The sequence below is a fragment of the Dermacentor andersoni genome, chromosome 10 (assembly GCF_023375885.2).
Source record: "Dermacentor andersoni chromosome 10, qqDerAnde1_hic_scaffold, whole genome shotgun sequence".
Lineage (NCBI taxonomy): Eukaryota > Metazoa > Arthropoda > Arachnida > Ixodida > Ixodidae > Dermacentor > Dermacentor andersoni.
In genome coordinates, this window is record NC_092823.1 from 350001 (window position 1) to 355000 (window position 5000).

The following is a 5000-nucleotide window of genomic DNA, read 5'->3' on the forward strand; positions in this document are numbered from 1 at the left end:
AATGAAATATTTGATGCGGTTCTGAAAGCTTTTGTGATTAGAATGAGGGGAATTCGCTGGATTGATTTCAGTTTTTTATTTATTATTGTCTTTTGACTATACCAAACTGGACTGGCATACACTATCATTCTTTCTATGCCTCTAGTGTATATTTTCTTTAGTTGTGATTGTTGAATAACTTTTCTCTTTCCTGTGAATTTACTTAGCTGGTGTGTTAGATGTGTTACTTTGTTTTTGATATATTCTAAATGAGGAAGGAAAGAAAGCTTTGCGTCGATTATTACCCCTAATATTTTAATTTCCTTTACGTTTTTGGCTCTTTTCCCACCTATTTTTATCCGTGGGGGATGACTATCGTATTGTTTGCCTATTGTAATGAAGTGTGATTTTTCAGTATTGAATTCCACTCTCATTTGAGTTGCCCATTTGTCTATACTATTGGTTATATTATTTGCCTTTTGCTCTATTTCGTTCCTCGATTTGCCTTTGACCACGATTGAAATGTCATCGGCAAATGCTAAAGCGTATGTGCCCTCTGGGAATTTGATATTTAGTAATTTTGCCGTCATCAAATTCCAGAGCAAAGGGCTCAAAGGCGAACCTTGAGGTGATCCCATTGCGAGTGTTCTGTGTATTTTAATATTATCTTGTTCATATATAATTTCTCGATTTATTAATGCTGTTGTTATTATTGAGACTAAGTTTGGTGGACATTTAAATTCCTCCAATAAATTTCTGATAATGTCTGCCCGGATTGCATTAAACGCATTCTTGATATCGAGTGATATCACAATGCAATTATTCTTATCTATTTTACTTTGAATTATTCTTTTTTTAATTTCCAGAAGAGCGGTGGTTGTGGAGGTGTTATGTTTGAACCCAAACTGTCTTTGATGTAAGAGGTTTTTCTTGAACATAAAAAAGTACAGTCTATCCTTTGTCAGTTTTTCTAAAACTTTCCCTAATATTGAATTTATGGCTATTGGTCTGTATTTTGATGCCCCAACTTTTTCTTCTGAGTTAGCTTTATTTATTAAAATGACCTTTGACCTTTTCCAAATTTGTGGGAAGTGTCCGAATTTTAAACACGCGTTAAAAAGATTGATGAAAAATATCTTGTGTTTCTTATATAGTGCCTGTACGAAGTGAGTTTGAAGGTTGTCGGGACCTGGGGTTACGTCCCTACGAAGGTTTTTTATGACTGAGTCAACCTCGGATAGCGTAAATGGTGGATCGATTATTGGTGCCTGTCCTTGATACTTGCCTATTTTGTTTGTTTGGGCATTTTCTGTTTTGTCGTTTTCGTCCTCATCTTCGGGGCCAATGTCTTTGTTTTGTACATTTACCATATCCTCTTGTTCTAAGTTTATCTCTTGATTTCTCACCGGGTATAGTTTTTCCAAAATATATTCTATCGTTTCTTGTAATGTTTGTGTGCTTTCACCGTTATCTTTTTCTATGCTAGTTAAAGCAACCTTTCTTTTGATTTTGTCATTTGCCAACTTATAGGGCAGATTGAATGGGTTTTTGGATGTGGTTGAAATGAATTCGTTCCAACTCTTGTCTTTAGCGTTGTTAAGCATATGATTGTAAGTATCGTGTTCTTTGTAGTATTCCTTTTTGTAATTTTCTCGAATGTCTCCCTTTGCCTTTTGATATCTCCTCCTCAATGCTCGAACTCGGTTCCTTTCTATTTCTAGGTCTACTGTCCACCAAGAATTTGTTTTATTTGATGGTTGTTTTAACCTCTTCGTGTACTTTTTTTCCAAGTTCTCTAGTTTGTTGTAGAAAATTGCCAAGTTTTGTTCTATATCTTGTATATTGTTGAACCGGTCGGTATTTTCTGCAAACCAAGGATCTTCCAACATTGCGTCGTATATTTTTTGCCTGCCTTTAAGTGTTATGCCATATTTTTCTGGTTCTTTTATGTTTCCTATTTGTACTTTTATGTACCTATGATCGCTGTTATTCAAGTCCTTAAGGACTTCCCATGTTATAGTACCTGAGTCAAATGCTGAGTTGCTTATCGTTAAATCTATCCAGCCTTTAGCTCTAGAAGTTTTAAATGTAGGGGGAGAGTTTTTTTCGTTTAGTATAGCTAGGTTATATCTTATGACTAAATCTAATATATTTTCTCCTCTTTCATCATTTGTTTTGCTTCCCCAAATTTTGTTTTTGGCATTGAAGTCGCCTGATATAATTATTTTATTAAATTTGACCGTTTGCAATATGCTCTCTAGCCTGTTAATATGTCTAAGCGTACTTTCATGTGGTGGCCAGTAACAATTAACTAATACAAGTTCTTCCGTGTCTATCTGTATTCTTATCACTATTATCGTATCTTCTACTATTATTGGGAAGCTTGAAATTTTTTCATTGTGGATGATGGTTGCAACTTTAGGATTGTTCACATGTGCAATGACCCGGTGTTTGATTGGAAACCCAATAATTTTATTTTTCAACGTGTAAGGTTCCTGGATAATCGAAATGTCGTGTTTGTTTTCGTCTTGGTAGTGTTTTAAAGATTCGGTTGCTTTATATGCTCGTGCTAGGTTGATTTGTATGATGTCAATTGTTCCGCGATTCTGGATGTTTTGTGTTGACGTGTTTAGTATGTTAGCCATGGTTACTTCACTGCGCTTTAGGTCAAGCGCGAGAGGATTCTTCTTTTTTCAGATTGTAATTTGTCCATGTATGTGGGACACTCCCATGCCATCATGGAGTGGTCTGTGTCCTCCAGGCCTTCCATTGAGCATATCCTACAGTGCGAGTCTGCTTCGCAGTCTTGTTGATGATGACCGCTCTTTCCACAGTTTGCACAGCGCAGTGTTCCATCACAGTCAAATGCGGTATGTCCATATGAGGCGCATTTAGTGCAACGTGGAAGGAAGATGTGGTCGAACACAGCACATCTTGTCCAGCCCACGTTCAGGACTTTTCTTGAGCCTATTGCCTCTACGCCTTTACAGTTTAGACCAAAGATGACGGTCTTGCCGTTCTTTCCTTTCCAGGTCTTCTTTACAGTCATATCTTCTGGACAACAATTCAGGTGGTTCTGGGAGATGATCCTCTCTGGGAGGGTTTCTGTTTCGATTTCTTCATCCACTCCAACCACCTTGATGTGTAGTCTGTTTTCCTTTGGTAGCTTGACTGTTAATGGTCTCAAGTCTTTATCTTTTTCGAAGATCCGCATCAGTTTGTCTGATGCTTCTTTGGATGATGTTGTCATGATGATTCCCTCTCTTCCTGGGCGCATTGTAGCGTCCTCGATGCCTGTGTGAAGGGGGTCAACTTTTTTCTTAATTAGCTATGCCATTTCTTTCTTCTGTAGAGAGTTAGAGCTAACTATGACTGCATATGTTGGCTTCTGAGTTCGTTGAGTTGGTGTTGGTTCACTTTGGCCCGGAGTTGGGGAGTGTTCTTTCCCTGTTGCGCTTTGTTCTAGTTCGGTGTTCCTCTTTTGAAGCTCTTGAATTCTTCCTTTTTGGAATGCGAGTTCCTGCGCTTGTTCCATTACGAGGGTTTTCAGTCTTGATTGCTCGGTGAGGATCGCCTCAATTTGATATGCGACCTCTTCATTTCCACCTGTAAGATTGGATATTTTAATCAATGCTTTCATGGTGGCCTTGTCGGCTTTTGTTAGTCTTGCAAGAACTGAGGCCTTTTCTGATTTGTTTGTAGTTTGCGAGTTTACCGAAGCTACGTCTTCCTCTGTCTGGTCCACTTTGTCTTCTTGCGTGGTACTCCTTTTCCCGTGTGATGGCCTTTGGAATTCCTCATCGTCGGAGAATTCCTTTTCTGTTGATGCTTCTGTGTTTGTCCTCTTCTTCTCCTCAGTTGTTTCACATCTTCCAGTTTCATTTTCTTGATCTTCGTCAAAAACTGTGGAGGTGAACCTCATGTCGGGTTGGTTTGATTCCTCCTGTCTTGTTGTTTTTGGTTCTATTTCTTCTCTTGGTGAGTCCTTTTCCTTTTTCTTTTTGTTAACCTTCGTTTTCTTTGGAGGTTCGTTCTGGGTTTTCTGCGTTTGAGTGTTACCGCTCAAGGCCGGGGACCGTTGACTCTTGGGGAGGGGTCCGAGCACTGTCATCTTCCCCGGATAACCTGGCCTTTGTTGGTCCCCTTTGTAGAGGCCAGTTTCATTCTTCTTTTCTTCTTTGCTTCTGTTCATTCTTGTGGTTTTCGGTTCGTTCGCTGTTTCTTCCTTTCTTCTTATTTTCGTCCTCCAAGGTTTTCTTGACAATTTCAGTTACATTACGGACCGTTGCCGAAATGCGCCAACAATTGTCGCACTGGGGTGTCTGAGGGTACAGTGGCTTCAGAAAACATCTAGTAGCATTGCCGCCAAAAAAAGAGCACTTCCGCCATATTTGTGAATGACGTCAGTCTAACTAGGACACCTTGGGCGAGTTGTGGAAGCCAGATGTCTCGATGGGGCGTCTGAGGGTTCCCGTGGCGTTGGAAGAGCGCTAGCAGCGTTTTCGCCAAAAAAGGAACACCTCCACCAATTTTAGCGAAATTCGGGGAAGTAAGCTGGCAACTATGGGCTGCAGCTTTTCAACCCTGGGCTACAAGGACTCCGTTTTTAATGATGCAGAACTCCGACAGACCGGAGATTTTTTCTACGACTATCTTCTCTTTTTTCTGAATCTAAAGACACCCGAATTATTGCTCTACGGCAAAAATTGGCCGAGTTACAGCTGTTTTTGCTCGAAACCGAGCAAAATCCAAGATGGCGGCGCCTTGTGTTGGCGGGAAGACGATGGGTTTCCGGCACTGTTTTCTCGTTTTTTTGGGTTTCTCCGGCGGTTTCAAGGTTGGTTTCGGTTAGTAGGATGGTCGGGGAATCTCAGGGAATCTTCGGTTAGAGGTTCCACCCTCTTTTGAGGAAGATGTAAACAAAACTGGTTCTTGAGTGGGTAATGGCCGCCGCCACTGCTTGTTTACATCTCAAAAGTGAAGTTTTCAGCTGTTTCTCGGCCGATTTCCGCGCGGTTTTC